A 20,933-nucleotide genomic window follows, 5' to 3' on the forward strand; every position below is an offset into this window, starting at 1 on the left:
TGGCTCAGTGGATAGCAAATTTAGCTTGTAAACCACTGTGACTCAGATGTGTTCTTTTCTCTTTAGCAAACAATCATGGACCCCAGAGGATGGGAAACCTCATGATGTTTTATCTTAACACCACTTTGTGTTTGACCTTTGTAGTTTTTGGTTAATTGCTGTAAAATTTTGGGGAGATATCCACGGATCCCAGTGGATCTCAATGGCTTTGATCCTTCTCGGTCTGGATCATAGTTTCTACTTAATCAGTGAAACACAGCAACAAACATGGGAAGGGTGAGCAGATAGTCATGGTTCCCAGAAAATCCAGAAAATGCATCCTAATAACTCTGGTAATTGGCTGGCAGCAACACAGTGCATTTAGGCATGCAGACACGGCATGTGACCTGCTAAAGATCACACTGAGCATCAGCATGGGACATAAAGGTGATTTAAGTGACTCGAACGTGGCTGGTCTCAGTAATTCAGAAACTGCTGATCTACTGGGATTTTCCCACACAAGCATTTCTAGAGAGAATGAGAATGACCTGAAACAGAGAAAAAGATCCAGTGAGCACCGGTTCTCTCACCGGTGAAAATACCTTGTCAATATCAAATGTCAGCAGGGAATGTCCAGAGTAGTTTGAGCTGATAGGCAGGTAAAAGTCACTCAAAAAGAATTTTACAGCCAAGGTTTGCAGACGAGCATCCCCAATGAGACATGGAATCGTGAAGCAGATGGGCTACAGCAGCAAAAGACCATGCCGAGTAGCAAAGTGTAGTTCAGTTGAGGTGAAAGACAAAAAGCAAGCTGTGCTGACTGCAAACTGATGCAAAAACTAAATGACAAAAAAAAAGAAAAGAAAGGGACAAATCTTGAAGAGATACAATAAAACTAGCTGAAAAATGGATACCTGAAACGCTTGGCATGGGTTGAATAAAGACAATCGGGCACTGAACCAAAGAGAAACAGGGGAGGTGACTGATGACTAAACAAAGGCAATACTAATTGGGGTGGGGAAAGTAATCAAAAGGCAGACAAAGAAAGTAAGTATGAAAACAGGGGCACAAGAAGAAGGGAACAGAGCAATCTGGGAAATGACAAACAGAGAGACACAGATAAGAAAACAGGAGGCGAGTGGAAAGAGAAAACATAAGGGAAGAGAACTAGGAAATAAAGCATGATCCTAGATCAACTAGAACCCAAAACCAGGACACACTTAATGTGAATAAGTTTTTTTTACTTTCACTCCACACAGAAGGCTTTTTGACTTCATATACTGCAGATAATGAAACACGCTGACTTGATGAGTGTCTGTGTCCTAGCAGTGACCGCATTTTATCGGTGCTCCCAAATAGACTTTGCCAGTTTATAGTCACACAAATCTCAATTATACTTGTAACACTAATTCTTATAATACTGTTATTCAGACCCTGCTGCCATACCCATTCTAATTGAACCCTCCCTCAATTCCCCCCTTTCCGGTGTTGATGTGCTACTAAAATTTCCCGCGGAAAAACGGTAACACTCTTAAATAAAAGGGGGCAAACACACTAAATGACAGGACAGGAGGCGCCTGAAACAGATGGCTGTTCCCTCTACATAAATAAATTGAACATAAATTCAATTCATTTCTCCCTGGTGTGTGTGTGTGTGTGTGTGAGAGAGAGAGAGAGAGAGAGAGAGAAAGAGAGAGAGAGACTTAGAGAGCTTATAAGCAGGAGGAGACTTTTTCTTTTCGTGCACAGTCGCACTGAATTAAATCAAATTGAACGTTTCTTTATCACATCACGACCAATGAGGCTAATTCCAAATGATTTTCTGTTTAAGAATTGGCAGTAATGTCTATTGTAAGCTATACAATACTGGGATACTGGTTTCCTACTTGTCACTCCAACATATTAGAACTGAACAGTGATTGATAGAGCGAGGAGAATAGGAGAGAGAGAGAGAGAGAGAGAGAGAGAGAGAGAGAGAGGTGGTTAAGCCTATCCGGAGGAAGAAGCAACTAGCAAAGAAGCCTCAGCAGTTACACTTGCCAAAACGGTTCCATTTAGCCAGCAGGCTACACTTGCAGCATTCACCGTTTAAATGTGAATGAACAATTTTGCATACGTGTTCGAGCCACAGTCGCTCCGCGTCTCTTCCTGTCTGCGCTGTGCTGGAGAGGCAGCTGGGAATAGGATTTTCTTTAACATAACTTAACGGCGGCAGCAGTTGTTGGACCGGCGTTTTTCTTTTTTTCTTTTTTTTCCCGGCGCCTCCTCGCAGCGGATTTACAAAGCCTCTCCGGAACCCGCAATGAAATTCAGCACCCTGGACAGAGACTAAGCGTTTCAGCACCCGGGACAGCGATTCACCGTCCAGTGGAGGTAAGCCAGCAGGAGTTAGCAGAAGCCCTTCTGCCTTGTATCTTCACGGTGGTGACGGGAAAGAGCAGGTTAAAAGGAGACCAAATGACTCCTGAACGTGCTATCACTTGTCTCAGCGCTGCTTCAGAGCGGGATGTGCACACATGCCAGACATTGAAACGGTGATGCTGAGAGGTTGAAATCACAGAAAGCACAGTTTCCTCGCTAGTAAGTTTAAAAAAAGATTGGTAGGTGTAAAGCTTTCCCAGTTCTGCCACTTTCTCTCGTTCTTGTTCAGACTCTTTTTGGGGGGCTTATTTTAGGCGCTCCTTTAAAGGAATTCGTGCTATGTGTGTGTGTGTGGGGGGGGGGGCTAAAGTAATTGCCAAGCATTACTTGTTTCTACAGCTATTTGAATGATTAGATTTGTCGCCATGGTTCGATAAGCAGGGGGCTTCCGTCTCCCCCCCCCCGTTCCGTTTAAGGCAGCTGTTTATTTTGAAGAGTCAGCGCGTGCCCGGGCGGCAGCGGCAGCAGCTCGTGCCTCCGGTCTGCGCGGAAAATCAGTCCATCCGTGTTCAGAGGCCCCCACCAGCCTCCGCACCCAACACACACACATACATAGACGTTCACACCGCCCCCACAGCACGCGACTGTTAATCCTCACGACCCCTGTGCTTTCCCACCTCATCGATATTTTAGCCTTTCTATTTGATAATGGGCGCAAGAAAGAAAGGCGCTCCTCCCTTTTAGCACACACGCATTTACTTCAATATTTCTTTCTTTTTCGGAGAGACCAAGCCTCGGTTTCAATTTCTTCCCTCATTTCTGAGTTTTTAAAGCCACCAGCCGTGGCTTTAACCCGATGACTCCAAAGGTTAATCTTGCTGGTGTAACCACCGTGAAGCTTCAGATGATTAAAGTGTGTGTTAAGCCGTATAGTTATAGGTGTGTGATAACCAGTTTCGTTAGCTACCAGTCAGAACTATAGTTTGGTAATTATTGGAGTGTATATAAGAGGACAAAATCAGTCCATGAGCTCAAAATGTAAACCTTTGAAGTTTGAATACATGCTGTTTTCCTGTTATTGTATGTCATATAACAGTAAGATGTTATTTGGGGGGTGGACTGTGTGTGGAGCTGAGACTAAAAGGCCTTTTTCATAAACTTTCTTATGCCTCATAGATTAAAACAATAAGCATATTAATCATTACCCCACTCATGAATAAAACCCACAGGCCTTTAAAAAATGTGTCAAGTGATAGCAAATATTGTCACGTTAAAGGTTTTCTCTTCTTTTTAATACCCATTTAATCTAAGCAGCACATTAGCCATTGCTGGGATTAACCACGTGACCTTTTGGTTTCCAGACTGGTGCTTAAACTTGATGTGACCACCCAGCTTGTTCACTCCATGCATTGCTTGATCTGTCGGCAGCAGCTCTTTTGCACGAAGAAATTAGCTTTCAAAATGTAAAAGAAGAAAAATGCCAGTGTCAGGGCTGCTTTGAATAAGAGGTGACCCCTGTGGTTTTTGGTGGCTTTTTTTTTTTTTTTTTTTGCCTGCGGCACTCCAACAGGCTCTGATAGCCCTTCAGACACACTCTCACACACATGCATACGCTCTGACTGTGTGTAAACTCACAGTGATGTAAGCCTCAGTTTTTAAAGCCTTGATTTTAATGATGTTCATTAGGATTTTGATTACACTGAATGTGTGATAACTCTCGGCACTGCGTTAAGTGTGTCTGATATGTCGGCTCAGACTCTGAGTGACAAGAATTAAGTGGGAGGAAGCAAGAAGTGTGAATCACAGCGGAGATGTTGCCACGGGGCTCCACTCCCGTGTCCTTGAAAGAAAGAAAGCATATATTGATATGCCGGTGTTGCCTCTGGGTTATTAAGCTCTGGGCACCACTGTATAGAAATTGCTGCTCTATATCATTGGGATGATGAACTAAATGCAAATTAATCTTTCATGCTCAATTTATTATCCAATAAACAGACCATGAATTTGAATTTTAATAGTGGCCCTACAGAGGGCACACCCCAGAATTGCCTTTTACCTCTCTGTAAACTGCATTTATTTTGTTGAAAATTGCAGTGGCTGCAGTGAACATGAGATGCTCTGAGTTCAGGGCAGTTGTCCTGAGGCATTTCATTTTCTTGTACCATGAAAGCAGTGCCAGTTTAACATTCATTTGCCACCTAGAGGGTTACTTCTCAACTGGGGTTGTTCACACTGTCTCAAACCATGCCTCATTGAGAAACATGGCACGGCACAACCACAGCCTTAGGGTCAGCAGTTGGGAGTCCACACTGGCATCCACAACACAGCTTGTTGATGGGCTTTGCTTTAGATTTTTCTTCTTTTTTTTCTTTTTTTGCATTACATAGATTGCAGAACCGCATTGCTTTTCATGAGTATGCATTTTACATGCTCATTGCACAGTGGATCATGTTTCTGCATGCCCGGAATTCCATTTGTGGAGTCTCTTAAAATTCAGGCCTTTGCTAGAAATGCAATTAGATCCCATATTGCTATAAATACACGATGGGCCGATCTGAAGGCCACCGAACAGGCAGAGGCAGTGAACACCCACTCACCCTCCTCACTCCACATCACTCCCCCTTCCTAATCGAAATCCTCTCCCCCTCACCCCGCCACATGGTGAGTTGTGGGCAATTTGAATGGTCAGCAGAAGACAGTCAGGAAGCAATGGCTGTCACACAGAATACTGGGCCACAGTGAGCCTCATCAGTATAAAATCTGCGTGTCCGCAGAAGTGTGGTTATTCCCTCCTAGGTGTGTTTCTTTACGTCTTATTGCAAAGATAGAAACTGGATTCATGAGAGTGCTCTGTCTTTCCTGTGCTAGGCTCTACTGGGCAAAGCGTGCTACACTAAACTGTGTGGTTCTGTGTTGTGTCTTGCTTTGCTGTGCTCAGTGTCATTAGCCGAAACACAGCTGCTATTGCATCTGATGCAGTGAGAACACAGCTCGTCTCACCGGTTCCCTGCCACTGGATTTGCACTCCAGTATCGCTATGCTTCGGAGGGCTATAATCTCACTGACATAATGGCACCCACTCCAATCAATAGCCAAATGGCACAGCGAATCGATAGCTACAATACTGTACAATAACGTGGCCTGGGAGAGACAGAGGGGAAAAGCAGCATGCAGCCATCGTGTTTAACTCTGAAAAACCCTTTGAATATATACTCCTTAATTATGGATCAAAAATACCAGCCTTGTTAACGATCCATGCATTATGGATTGCTGCATGATCTACACTAATATAAGCACAGCAGTTGGAAAAATACTGGCACCACTTTCCAGGCTTGCTTTCCTCACTCTCTAATCACCACATCCCACACACAAACACACACAAACAGCACAAAACTGGAGCCTGAACTACTGTAAAATATAAAAGTTTGCATAGTGCACAGAGGAAAATCCTGAGTAAATATTCATCATTTGTCATACTTGGAAGTTCTTTTTTTCAGATTTTCTTGAAAACACAAACCAGTGGGTGTCAATATTAAGCAAGGGGAAAGCGTTCACACATTTAGCCTTTTCAATTAACAGTTGTTGGTTTTCCCTGAGGACCCATAAAATTCATTTGGTTTTTAAGTATTAGTCAAGCTTAAAGAACTGTGCGATGGGGGGAGTATGGAGTATATTCAGAGTTTTATCTGATAGAAACCGGCTAGTATTTCACACTGTAGAAAAGGCGCCTTTAAATGATCCAGTTTTAAACGTTTTGTCTGCACCGTTCTCAGAGATAATGTTATGCACAGAGAAAAAGACCAAGACGGCTCTGGGAAGAATACAAATTGCAAAGGTAACTAGGTAAGGGTCACAGCTAGAGCTAAATAACGGCTGTTATTCCAGCAGAGAAGCAAATTGCCCTGAATGGAAGATAAGAAGTTTATCTTTCTGTCTGTTCCACACTTTAACACTGCTAGAACCAAGATATGATTAGATCCAGCCTTTAAAAAAATCACTGCCACCCTAAATGGCACTTTCTCTGTTAGAGGGCAATTTGGCAATCTGCTCAGCATCTCATAAAGCAGCTACACTGGACGTTTATAAATCAAAGACTTCAAATCTCAGAGTGTGGCTGGAGGAGAAAACAAATGTACCCATGTGAATTTTTAAACAATCACTCCAAGCTTTGCTGTGGTAGCATAAAATTCCACCTGCACCATCTGTATGGTGGTTAAAGATTTTGTTTTAGTTTTTTTTTTAATCTCTGCTTTGACTGTGGATGTTTTTTTTGCTCGCAGCTCACTAATTTGCTCCTGTGGAGGATTGTTGACAAAAAAAAAAAAACATAAAGGGACCTGTAGCAGGAGCAGAATGCAAATCTGCCTCTTGTCCTGTGTATATGCAGACATGTTTGGCATGTCATTACCACAAATGTCAGCAGCTAGTGCTGTTCCCCTCACACAACGGCATACACAGCACACCTACATTTTTTAATGCCACCCATATACCCACCCACGCCCCGCATATACACATGCTTGCGCACTGAATGCTTTAAAGAGAGTGTGATTGTGCGGGTATATAGAAGTGAAATATTGGAGCCATTGCAGCCCTCCAGGCATGCAGTTATCAGGGATATAGAACTGATGGGAAATCAATCAGCTCAAGTGGAGTGGCCTGGCCTGTGGTGAAGAGAATCTTGTCTTTTTTTTAGATGAATGCCTTGATGTCTGCAGCTTACGTTCTAACCACGGGTAGATGTAGAGAGATTTGTTCTAATATATGGTTAAGTATGGTCAACAGTGGTTAGAAAGGGCCAAGAACAGATTGTGGTTTGGGTAGTAATGTGTATATGTGAAGTTTAAATAATTATTGGTGTTTCCCAGAAACAGGGGTGGAGGTACTAATGTTGTTTACTGCTACAAGACCTCAGGGGAGCAGAGTGGATGTTGGGGGCATGTCTGTTTTTTTTAGAAGAGAAACTGCAGTTTGCATCCCATTTCCTAATGTTGCTGTGTTTTTCAAATAACACAGTCGTTGGGCCAGGCTCTGTAGAAAAGTCTGTGTATATGTTCTAAACATATACTTTATATTTTATTTAACCTGTAAACATTTTAAGTTTCAGACATGAATGCATGTCTCTATTTAAATTTTACTTTCTGGCGCCTCAGGATGGAATAAGAGTGAGGGTTTTTTTTTCTTTTGGGAAAAAAATGAATAGGGAAATACTCATTTCTTCAGACCTCGGTATGTGCTTAAAGACATTTCTAAAACCTGTGCGTATTTTGCGTGCATAAGTTAAAATATAATCTTTCATGACTTCAGGGGGCTCAAAGAATATGAAAAAGTAGTTTGGTTTAAATTTATTATGTCCAGATATCCTTGTAACCAGCCTAAAAGTAGTGTTCCTTTATCCATAAGCCTGATGAAGAATTGAGTGAAATGCAGTGCTTTTGCTCTGAGTCCTTGATTATAGTTTTACAGACTGAGTGCGCAGTATCTACCGCAAACACTCATGGCTAGTTTATTATGAATATGTTTCTGGTCTTGAAATGAACTATTGTGCATAAATACATGCTTTGCCCTCTTTTTAAGATTATTTTCCTCTATATAAATATCTATTTCTAACCTTACCTATCCTACAGTCATATTTACTTGCCGCAATATAAGGGGAGTGTTGCAGAATGAAACTCAGAAGATCTGTTACATCTCTGTGTCAACCTCATTTCTAATTCATGCATGTTATTGTTGCTCTGCAGCTGCATATATGTTCTCTGAGGTGCACGGGCCAAACCTGAATCACATACAAAAATGAAGAGAACAAGGTAATGTGCTGTAGCTAGAGGCTCTAGAGGATTTAAGTGTCCATAAACATTAATATGCTATATTATCCCACTGAGACTGTTTCCTTTATGGTGGATTTTAAGTAGGAGAGTAAACCCATTTTCACATTTTCATGCAGACTTCTCAATGGCTTTATCTTGTGAGGAGGTAGAGACAGGAAGTGCACGTCTGTATGCGTGTTCCATTTTTACATTTTTCAGGGCACTTATAGGAAACAGCTTACAACATGCACAACCTCGCTCGTTTAAATGCTGTCAGCAAAACAAGGATTCACATTAATCTGTCAGCATGTGTGTTTGGCTGTGAATGCATTTGGCCACATACACACGTCCATGGATAACGAGGGTGTCACAGCAATGCTGCAGTTTCTGCTGTGTAATACTATTAAAAGGGAAATAAACAGCAATATTCCATGTTTGTCCACATTTTGAATGTGTTTCACATTTCCATCTTATTATAATTATTACTGCGAGTATGCACACTGGACAAGATGCTTTCTGTGTATATTTCTTTACATGTGTGCATGTGTGTATTTTCTAGATGAGTTGATTTCTTCTAATTTGTGAATGCGCGGTATGTGAGTACTGTATGTCTGGATTAGTCTTAAGTGTGTGTTTTGCAGTGTGCGTGTGTGTGTTTTTAAATGTGTGTTGGTTTATGCCTCTGTGTGACAGTAGATGTTTGCATTTGTGAGCAAAGAGGAGTCTACGAGTGACAGCGAAGTGTCAGCGGGAATATGATTTCAAGAATCATGAATCACTTTGTGCTGCTTTTAATTTAGCATTACTGAAGGCAGGAAAGGTTTTAGTAGAGAAGAGAGAAGGCATTATGACATTTCTCACATTTTGGAGTTCTGTTATTACACTAGTGATTACATTAGTGAGGGATACCGATGGGTGATGAATGCAAAGAACAGGAATGAGAAAAATAGCAGATGCTTCCATTTAAGATTAAGAGTTGGTAAATAATGTGTAGAGTGTGAATCAGTAGAATCAGTAAGGCATCACTTTTTATTAGCTAAAAAGCAAACCTGGAGCTACGTGAAACACAAGCTGCCCGGTAGTTCAAACAGCCAAGCTGATCCTCCTTCACACCCACATGACATACTCCCCTAACAGCAGCGTATATCCAGTGCGCCCTTTCAATCATGGCGGTGTACTTAAGCTGTCAGTGATCTGCTCACTATTTGCTGCCACACTGCTCACCTGAAACCTATGCTATCATTCTGTGCATGAAGCATTTAAAAGCCCCTATAATCTATTCCACAAGCTTGGCTAACTGAAATGGTTTTCACTCAAGCTGCAACCTCCAGGGCTGAAAAATGAATCCAAAACGCTCAAGTGCCAAAAAGTGCAGTTCCTGAAGAGGCCACTTGAGGAATCCATATAGACTTCAGCCATGAAATCAGTCCCTGTAGTTTCTTTCTCCCAGCAAAATAACCAAATCCCATTTGGATTTTGCGAAAGATAAAAATAACGAGTGTTTTCTCATTGCCGGGCGGTTGTGCCTACATAGACGGTAGCTGTTTGCTGCGCAACGCCTCTACAAATTCAACTGGACCTCTGTTCGTTATTGCTCTTTGTGTCAGTGCCTTTTGAAGCAGTTATCTGACAAACAGTATGTGCTGCTTCGAAGTAGAGCCCATCCTAAGAAGTTTCTGCTCTAGTTTCAAACAGTGCGATTGTGTTATCATCTTAGTCTGAGCCACTTATCACTAATCAGCATTTGTTTCTATCTGTGGGATACACCCATACATCCATACAGTTAATGGATGAAGTCTACTTAACAAGTTTGCTAGTGTTTATATTCATCTTGTGATCCAAATTTTGTCAGTTTAGGTTCTGAAAAGCAATGTTCAAAATGTGGCTATGTACATCTTTTATATACAGGCTACACAGGCTGGCTGATATACGCTACATTTGCTGCAGTCGATTTCCACTGACAAACTATGTGAAAAAGTATTACGCTGCACCAACTGCAAGATGGTTTATGTCAGCTTTTGCCTCATTTTTTCTCATTTATAGGTTCACACTAAAGTTGACTTTTTTTTCTGTACTTAGCAATAGTATTGCATCAGATTGCAAAAGAATGGGGAACATTAATAATAGCTTTTAAGACATTTTTCATTTGGGTTGAAGAGCTGTTAGCAAGTGAGTGACAGATCAGTGTACCAGGATGACAGGGAGGCTTGCCTTGCTGGTTGACTTGTCTGCCATTGCTGGTTAAGAAGCAAAATGAATTGAGATCATCTGGAAAAACAAACGAAAAAAGACTGTCTGAAAATCTGCCAAACACAGCTTGTGGTGTACATCAAGGGCCTCGTTATGTCCGTCTATTTCTGTATTGTGCAAAGTGTCACCCTTTGTGTAGATGTCATCAAGTTGTTTTCAATTATGTGTCACCATATGTCTGTTTGTACAGCTATATGCTGCCCGCTCATTATGGTGTTGTCTAAGTTGGGCAAGGGCTAGAGGTGCACATGAGACAGATTTCACCCCACTGGAGACAAAAAAATATTATCATAATAGCCACGACACATTTTGCTGACAGTCTCCTGCTGTTCTGTTTTTTATTTGCTCCTGGACAAAACCAGTCAGGGTTATATTGGCTAAGGCGGCGTCCAAACCAAATACATACAGTAGATAATAAGGGACCACCTTAGACCGTCCTCTAAGCATCCTTATTAGTAATTTTAAACTGTTCCTGTAGGGAACATTGTTTGGGCAACCTTTGTAAAGCTGGCAGTGCTGTGCAGGTGTGATTGTGCGTAATTACAGTTTGTGCTTTTTTTTCCTTGTAATTAAGTCTGGCCCATCGAGTCAGCACCCAAGCTAGCCTAGGCTCCGTGTACAATGCAACAAAACAGAGGCTTGCGTGATTTAATTACCGCACAATCACACAGTTCACACACATGTGCACACAAACAACAGCAAGCCAACAAGGCTCATACTCTCTTCTGCAGCTCTCTGTATTCCCCTCTCGTTTGTCACTCGCTGCCCTTTGCCAGCCCTCCACAAATTCACTGGGTTTGTGAGGTGCAGGAGGATAGCCACCATGGCAGGGAATTAACCCTGCTGTATGGGGCCACCTGACCCATCTGTAAGACATTATTGCCTGTGTGTTGTACGTTTCAGCCCACCGAGTGCAGTAACTATTGTGTATATCATCATCGATACAGATCAAGCCTGACGAAGGGAAAAGTCAGACACCCTGAGCTGGACTGGAGCCAGGACTGGTAGACTGATTAGTCCATAGTGGCTGCTGGTAGATGTTGCTGGGGGGATAAATTCAGCTCCATATGACTGTTGCTCCGGCTCGGAAAAGCAGAAGCAGCTGCTGCTGTGTCACTGCCCCTCGGCTGTGGAAGGAGACTCTGGAGATACAGGACAACTCTCCTCCCCTTTTCCCCAAGCTTGCTTTCTCCCCCCTACTCTGCTGTTACTCTTTTCCTCTATCTCTTCCTACTGCACCTCCCCCTCTCTCCCATCTTTCTTGCTTCCTTTCTCAGCAGCACTTAAACACCAGCACCAACAGGCAGTAGATAATGCAAGGACACACACACGCACCCAACAGTGATGTACTCTCACGTGTACTGCTTCGTTTTCTGTGTGGGCTCAAACACAAAAGATTGGTCCTTCTTATCTTTCCTGTTGTCATACTGCCCAAATGTGTGTGTGTGTGTGTGTGTGTTTAGATGCGCAGACACTTGTGTATGGAAGTGCACTTTTGAAAAAAGCAGATGAGAATTTGCCTACATACAAATGCGTGTGAGTGCTTGTGTCTTGTTTTCAGTGATGAGCACTTTTTTTAACTAGCCTGTCTCTCAACTCAGCACGGCACTAATAGGCATTCTGCAAGCCACTCTGCACTGCAATTAGCCGAAAACCACGGGAAAAACATTGATAAACAAAGATGAAACAATTTACGCCCTGCCCGTTGCAAAACCCTCAATCGAAGTCAAATGCTATTATCATCCCGGCAATATATTTCGGCAGGTGGAAGCCCGCTCTGCCAAACAGATACTACTATACCCTTGAAACACATCAAACAAAAGCAGATGCAAGTGCCTGTTTGCTCAAACACTTATTAAAATCCCATATAGGCCACTTATGTGGGTGTTGTTACTGGAATCAGAGTTAAAGCAGTGGTGGCTGCTTCATCCTTGTCCCCACAGTGCTATGGCAGAGAGTATCAGGGGCTACTAGCCATAGTTTCATGTCATAGCCAAAGTCAGGGAATGCAGCCACCATCACGACTGAAAAGCTCCATCATCCAGCAAACACGCTCATCTATCCTGAGCTGACTACAGAGCAAAAGAGATAGCTTGAGGAATTTAAAACAAAAAAAAAAAGGTAAAAAGAAAAACATGAATTGTTTGCTCTTTCTTTTCTCATTGGCTTTCTATCTATACCATCAGCCATTGCTATAGATTTCTCTCATTTTGAGCTATTTCTTAGCTGAAAATGTTTACACTTAATGAAACAGACCAGCCCACTCCCTGATGCCTGATGCCTTTGAACATTATTCTTAGCCTCAGCAGATCAATATCAACTATGTTCCCTGTCGGTCTGTTTGCAATCACTAAAACTTGGTAGTAATGAATTTTTTTTTCGCCTCAAACTCTCTGGAGCTGTGTGATGAAACCAGCAGCATCTCCATCTCTTACTAGGCTTTACTTGTGAATGCAGTCAGGCCAAATATCTCTCATATCTTGTTGTTTTTAATCTCTTGCCAATAATTGAAGCATGCCAGGAAGGAAATACTTGTATTACCAATCACAGCAGCCACTTACATTGATGCAAGTTGTTGGAAACCAAATGGAAGTTGGAAATTGAATAAGGGGCCGGACTGTATCAAACCAGCAGACAGACAGCACATTGTACTGGTCAAACAAGTGGTCTGCTGGCACCCTTTTTAAATCGGAGACGGTCAACAGGAGTCAAAAATGTTGACTGCCTTGCATCACTGGACACTGGAGTGAGTTTTACAAGGTCTCAGTCAATGGCCATGACAAGCTACAAGCGACGTGTCTGCACTCTAGACGGCACTGGGGAACCCGTGCATCTATATTCTGAAGCTCATCTGTCTGAGAAAAAACAAATTTACAATTCCCACTAGCCCTGAACAAGAGTATGCACATGTACACAGTGAAAATATGCTAAAAAAAAAAAAGGGATAAAGTGCAGCCTGAGGACAAAATAAAGACAGGCTACGTATCTAAAATGATAAAAACTTCAATATCATAGGATTTTACTAGATAAGCCTACTAAACACAAAACATAATTGGTATATTGAGGATCAAAACAGCAGGATTTCCTTAAAAAGGGCAGAAAAAATAAAGAAAAACAGCTATAAACAGTGATAAGAGGGCTGAGGAATTCAGAAGGGTACCTGACCTAATGTTAAAACTGTGGCTGTAATTACTGATAGGAAAACCACTGTTATATTGTCATTTCAAAACCACACAGCTAGTTTGCTATAAGCAGTTGCAAAAATAATATGAGCTCACTTCATATGTAGAAGGGTGCAAAACCGTTTCAATCATCCTATAACTCGTGCGAGGCTTGGTCTGAAACGTTTCTGTGTCAATTTTGGTGAAGATTGGGGGAAAAATGTTTGTGAAAATTTAAAAAGAAAAGAAAATCCTTCATAAAGATTGCATCAGTTAGTTTGACGCTGTTGGCACTGAGATTCTCACGGTTTTACCAGACAGAAGACTTGTTACATAATGTAAAAAAAATATTATATATTATTTAAATATTTTTAGGCAAATCTCATTTCTCTACCACCCCTTATCAGTCACTGTCATAATAACCCAAAATTGGGTCCAGGCACCAAACCAGTGTTGTAGCTAATTAATATTTTTTGGAAATAAACAATAAACAATCAATCTCAGTTTTGCAGGTTTGAGAAAGAAGATCATTTTAGGGAAGATTGTGGTATGAGAAATATTTAAATATTTAAAGTTTTAACATGGTGATGCCGTGGTTAGCACCGTAGTTTCACAGCAAGAAGATCTTGAGTTTGAATCCGCTGCTCTGCTGGAGCCTTTCTGTGTGTGGCTTGCATGTTCTCCCCATGCGTGTGTTCGATCTCTCTGGGAACTCCAGCTTCTTCCCACAGTCCACAGGCATGCATGGTAGCCTAAATTAGCAGCTGTCGAAAGGTCTGATTGTGAGCATCAATGACTGTCAATGGTTGTGCACCACCTTTTGCCCTATGACAACTGCGATAGGCTTCAACACCACCGATGACCCTAAATTGAATAAAATGGATGGGTGGATACCTCAAATACAGCACAGAAAAAATATTACACAAAAATATCAACATCATAGGACACTGTGAAATCATCTTTGATCCAATGAATCCAGCATTGCCTTATTTTGGAAAATGGTTTTTGAAATTGATTTGTTTCTGAACAGAATTTTAACTAACTTATGCTTTCGCTTTCTTGGTTGCACTTCCCCACTTTCTTCATGATTATGACATGAAGTATACTTACTTTTGAAACATATTGCTTACAAATTCAGCCTCGTTAAGACAAAAAAAAAAAAGACATTTTGAGTCCAGGAAGATAAAAAAAAATAGACACTTTGTTATGAGATTGGGCGGGTTGTAGTTACAACCCACAACTTCCATCCATCCAGTCACTTCCGCTTATCCTTTTCAGGGTCGCGGGGGGTGCTGGAGCCTATCCCAGCTGTCACAGGGCGAGAGACGGGGTACACCCTGGAGGTCGCCAGTCTGTCGCAGGGCTAACACACAGGGACAGACAACCATTTGCACTCACATTCACTCTGAATTGGGCAATTTAGATTTTTCAATTAACCTCACAAAATGCATGTCTTTCGACTGCAGGAGGAAGCCGGAGTACCCGGTGGAAAGGTGGAATTGAGCTCAGGACCTTCTTGCTGTGCGGCAACAGTGCTAACCACCGTGCCTCCGTGCTGCCCGAACCCACAACTTATGTAATGATATTATTATTAGTAATAATAATAATAATAATGAATATTTAAATAATATTGAAGCAGAAAATAACATGTGTTGTAAATAATTTGGGTGTTTTAGACGAACTGCTACTCCCTGCATTCAAAATTCAGTTCTGAATTCTGACTGTTTAATTGTATTCACAAAGTATTTGACAATAACATGAAAAGTGAATAGTGAAAGAGTGAACGGGGTGATTTCAGACACAGTCCTGGACTGTATGATTTGTCTTTGGGCTTTTTATAACCTACTGATAATGAACAGGACCTACAGATTGTTGAAATGATTGGCAGGGCATCACTGTTTCATGTCACCATTTTTCCTGCCTCTGCTTTCAGTCAGAGTGGGTTTAAAGACTACAGTCTATTGTTTCTTTTTTTTTATCTGAAATTTAACTAAATCAAATTAGGCTCTGTTATGTACAGTGTGGGCTGGGAGCGCTCTGTGTCTGTATTAAAAACTATTTTGCACAGATACTCATCCCATTCTTCATTCCAGAGCAGAGTTAACATGATCCATGATTATTGTCTAACAGCAAGCCCTGCTTTGTGCCCCCCTCCCCCATTTCTAGCCCTGCAGACTGCTGTGGTTTCTGCCTGATCAATGTGTGTTCTTACCAACTCCATCTCTTTCTAATTAAGATATTTCACTGTGTTCTCCATAAGGATTTCACAGAAAGGTCAAGCTGACTATTTTCCCATTTGGGTCTCAGCCCATTTGCAAAGGTCCTGCTCGCCATGACGACTGATCTACATATTTCCACGTGACAAAATACCAGCAACTGATGGCATTACAGATTTTGGGAGGTGTGAGATGTTGGGCTGCTCCTTGTTCAAGCCGCTTCAACGCCATCGGACTTATTTACTGGCATAATCGCCTAATGTTTCATCAGAGCTTTCCAATGGGACAAATGATCTCTATAAAACACAAGGAAACAAATTAACCACCGGTGTCAAGATTTTAATGGTTCCAATTAGTCAACACTTTGGGGAACGTGTATTATTAAGAATGATTGCATGCCACTTACAATCTGCAAATTCCACCTAGTTTGTAGCAGTCGTAAGCAATCTTTCCAACAGTTTCTACACTTGTTTTACAGGCCTAACATTACTGTAAGTAGCGTTGATTTAGTGCGGTGAACATCATCTGAGAGCGGGGTATTCAGTCAGGCTGACATTGCCACCCTAAGCCCACGCACACACAAATCTCCACATGCCAACAATATCAGAGAGGCTTATCCTGTTTTCATGTTGAAAGGGATAGAAGCTAAATATTCAGCCTATTATATATTTTAGACAAACATGTTTTCTCCAGTTTGTGTCTTTCCTCTTAAGTGTTGCCCGTTCGTAATGAGGCCAAATGGGTATTTCACACTTTAACTTTCTATTTATTGTTGGTGTTCCTATAACTTTCTATCACAACTGAGGGTTGTGATTTAAATGCAGAGCTGCCAGTAACTCCTGACTGATTTGTTCCCAGATTACATCTTTTGGAACATTAGTCTTTTGGCAGCAACTCGTTTCTCTGCAGTGGTCTGATTCCAGACAGAGACAGTAACCAATCAGTTACCCTTAGCAAGCTTTCCAGAATTTTGTGGAGCCAGCCAGAACAGCTTCTGTTTTCCATTGTTGTATAGATGAAAACAATCCTTTGCTCGCTTTAGTACTCTCCTCTGCAAGTGAAACAGCACTTTGCATTTCAAGTGTGTGCCAGCATGCTAGCACGCTGCAATGCTTATGCTAAATAGAGGTAACCAAAGTATGAAATAAACGGAACTTCTGAGGGTCTAAATGGAGTAGATGACAAGCTGGATCACCTAAAGTTTATGAAAAAACAAAAATTAGTGTGACTAACTTCATGGCAAGTCAGCCTGTTGGAATAGTTCTGGAGAGATTATAGTCTGAGTCGCTATTGTCAACCTACTGATGGCAGTAGAGAAAAATTCAGGAGGATGACTAAAATCATTCATGGTCCTCAGAGATCTGTTTATGTAAATTTTGCCCTGCTGTTGGAGTTAGATAACAATTCAGCAGGTACCAGAGTACACTGTCTCAGCTGGGGACAGAGAATGTTGAGCAAAACTTCTCATTTATTGCATATGCTGGTATGTTATTCGTATAGCTGTCAGCTTTCATTTGCAAACTAAAATAATTATTCCTTGGTTGTACACCTTCTTGGTATGGTGCACTTTACTTCCATCTCTCCTTCTGTATATCTGAATATCAAACAATAGCTGGTTTTCCACTGTTGTTTTATGATGTTCCAATAACGCTCATTGGTCACTTAGGATATAAATTCATGGTTTCGGACAAATGTGTAAAATTTTATCATTATTCTTAGAGATTCAGTAAATATCAATAGTACCTGAGGAGCTGAAGTATCTCAGAGTCTTTTTCGTGAGTGAAGGGAGAGTGGAGTGGACTAAAAGAAAGATTGTTCTAGCGTCTGCAGTGATGCAGACCCTTTACTGCTGTGGTGAAGAGAGAGCTGAGTGTGAAAGCTGACTGAAGTTTAGTTGAAGTTGTCAGTTTACTGGTCAGTCTATGGTCCCACACCTACTTATATCCACAAGCTGTGGGTAGAGACCAAAAGACAGCTGTGGAAATTAGCTTCCTCCACTGAGTGTCTGACATACGGGTCTCAGAGTAGAGCTGCTACTCCTCTACATTGAAAGCCAGTTGAGGTGGTTTGGGGAAGGATGCCTCCTGGGCATCTACTAGGTGCTTGAAGCCTGTCCTACCAGGAGGAGGCCCCGGGGCAGACCCAGGACATGCTGGAGTGATTACATCTCTCGCAGCCTTGGGAATGTCTTTTTGTCCTCTGGGAAAAGCCGGAGTACGTCACCAGGGAGAGGGAGGTCTGGGTCTCTGCTTAGACTGCTGCCCCAGCTGTGGAAAATGGATAGATGGATTTATCACTGAGAGTGGCTGATTTTTATCTGTTGTGTCACATTAAATTTACAGTGGTCAAATGTTCAAATACGAGCTGAAAGACTGGAAAACAATTCAGTTGTTTTTACAAAAAGAACGAATAAATGACAACAAAAAAAATTCTGCATCAGCGATCAACCAAATTGATCATCGTTACATCATTATTAGCCTCCTTAATCACTGATGTATGAATTTTCATGCACATTAATTATGCAAGATGTGTTTTGTGGGGCTAGAATGACCTTTGACCACAAAAACCTAACAATTTCATCCTTAACCCCCGTGAACATCTCTGCCATAATATTGGCGAGATATCAAGTTCACAAGAGTAGAACAGATGGGCAAACAACTCAAGCACATAATGCCTGTGGCCACTGCAGAGGCATGTAAGAGAAAAAACAATGAGACACAAAAAGAAAAGCATCACACCACAAAGACAACCAATTAGAAAAGAAAGAAAACTGACATATATGAATCAAAATGATAATTTAAAGACATTTTTAAAAAAAATAACCAGCAGGAATTGAGTGAAAACATTCAGCAGGGAGAAAAACAATAATAAGAATTCAATAGACAACAGTAAGGCCAATAGAAGAAAAGAAATGTATTGTCTTTGTAGAACTACGTACATCTGTTAAAAATCTCTCATTCCCTGCCATTGCTTGAATCTGCCAATTTATCCTTTGGATAAACATTATCATATTTTTTCTAGACATGCTGGACCCGTGTTAGCAGAATGTGAGTAATCACTACTGCTGTTTACGGGAGATATTACACACCAAAGGCTCATTAGCCAAACGGCTCCCAGATAAATGCCTGTGCTCCACTAAGAGTCAGCTGATTTCGGAAAGTCTGGAAACGGCAGGACTGCAGAGAATCCATCTGACCTGTCCTATTGATTGTCACAAAGCATGTTTGCCCACATCAGGTCTCAAAGCTAAACTCTAGACTAAGACCGTCACCTCATGCACCCCTTAGCAGCAGTAATTGCAGAGCTTTACACTTCAGGCAACTGAGGCTTTGTCTTTCCAGCCCCAGCCCTGCTCCCATTGCCTGTATTGGTGAACGGGCTTGCCAACTTGCTATGTCACCATGGGATCTTAGAGAGTGAGGTGTTGCTTGTCCTATATCAACCCTCTCCAGCCCCTCCTACCTCTCATTTTAGGAAACAGAGGAAGTGCAGAGCAGACAGACAGTAAGCAAGCAAGCGTGCGTGCGTGCATACGATAAGGGAAATGTGAGTTCTGCTTGTGAGACCTTGTTTTTGTCTTTCAGAGTTCTGGCATGTTTGCCTGCAAATGAGAGGCATGGTATGTCAGATATAAGTAAAACTGCATGGAGATAGACAGTGAAAGAGACTTAAAAGCACGCCGCCGCCGCCAAAGGTGTGCGCCTGTGTGTGAATGATAGAACGCTTTTGTCGCTCATCGTCTTTCTGCTCACGGCTGCGGTTAATTATTCACCAGGGTTGCGCTGCAGAGATGAACTGAGGGGCTTTGGGATAAAGGCATTGGAGGAGGAAGATGAAATTATAAAATCCTAATGACGGAACTCCGGCTGAATGGTAATTTCTTAAATTGATTTTGAAGAGGTGCCCAGACAGAACTGGCATGGAGAGACATTGAGATGGAGCGAGGGAGAGGATTCCTTCCTCGCTCTCCTTGTTTCACTCTCTCTCTGGACATGTTCCAGCCCTCTACACCTCTGGCCTCCGCCGCCTTTTTATCCTGTACTTAAGTTTCATCGCCACACATCTGTCCTTTTGTTTCAATCTCTCCTACTTAACCTCAACTTCTCACCTTCATTTACACAATCTGTTCACATATCTCTACAATGGGATCATCTTATGAACTATTATCCCATTTTATTCTTCACTCGTATATACGCAGGACCCCAAATTGCAGGTCCCAGTCGTCTTTGAGGTGAACTGGAGTCTAAATTCTTTGGACTGAGAATGCAAACCAAACCTAAATGAGCATGAATGGATTTCAGTAAGGAAATGGAAGTTGACATCTCATGGTTAATGGAGTAAATCCAAGGACAAATCTGTAGTGATCTGTAGTCATATATTAAATTATACTTTTTCAAAGTTTTAGTGGTCTGAAGAGAGAGAGAGAGACAGAAAAAAAAACAACCCTGTGTATTGCATTTGCAGTATTATACCAAGTTTATTCACATTTTTGCATTTTTCCACATATTTGCTGTTTAGAAGAAATGTTATCGATAAAAAACAGCATAAATACCCACATAAACAATATCAAAGATATTCACTGTCAAACTGAGGGCCCTTGCACCTTATGTGCGTGAACCCTTATTAGTCATTATAACTTTGGAGGGTCTGTAGTTGACATTGACCAAATACAAAGTAAATAAAATCCCCAGGAGAAGTTTAAAAAAAAGTATAACCCCTGAAAATGACAAAAATGGCATCAAACTTTTCTCTTCAAATCAAACTCCCTTTGGGGTTTAGGTCATGGAGGCTTTTTTGTGTGTTTTCTGTTATGTGTGTACCAAATTTCATACACAGCTCCTGTTTACGTACATTCCCTGTACTTTCAAGAGAGTATGCGTCCTTGTACAGGCTGCAAATAATCCTACTAACAAACTGGACAGACATAATAGAGCCTTTACACTGTCAGCACTCGGGCCTAAATAAAGAATATTTCAACCAGGATAAAATTCTTTTGCATTTTTTATCAATAAATAAAAACCAGATGAACTTTCTAATAAAAAAAAACCATTGGAATGGACAAATGGACTATGCACTGTTTAAAGTCTTATTCAGTCGTCTGCAGCATCTGGAATCCCACAGTTCAGCTCCTGATTAGAATAAGCTTCCTACTGCTATACTGG

The 20,933-nt window shown here is 41.5% G+C and overlaps 1 protein-coding gene across 1 annotated transcript in view; it reads left to right on the forward strand.

Annotated features, from left to right (window-relative positions):
- The first annotated feature begins 2,154 nt into the window (after positions 1 to 2,154).
- Positions 2,155 to 20,933, forward strand: part of tmem121ab (transmembrane protein 121Ab) — a 50,999-nt gene continuing 32,220 nt past the window's right edge. Inside the window, exon 1 of the mRNA XM_006792605.2 lies at positions 2,155 to 2,352. The gene's annotated coding sequence lies outside the window, so the exon portion shown is untranslated. The remainder of the gene's footprint in view (positions 2,353 to 20,933) is intronic.

This window comes from Neolamprologus brichardi, chromosome 15 (assembly GCF_056152115.1).
Source record: "Neolamprologus brichardi isolate AB-2024 chromosome 15, ASM5615211v1, whole genome shotgun sequence".
In the NCBI taxonomy this organism is placed as follows: Eukaryota; Metazoa; Chordata; class Actinopteri; order Cichliformes; family Cichlidae; genus Neolamprologus; species Neolamprologus brichardi.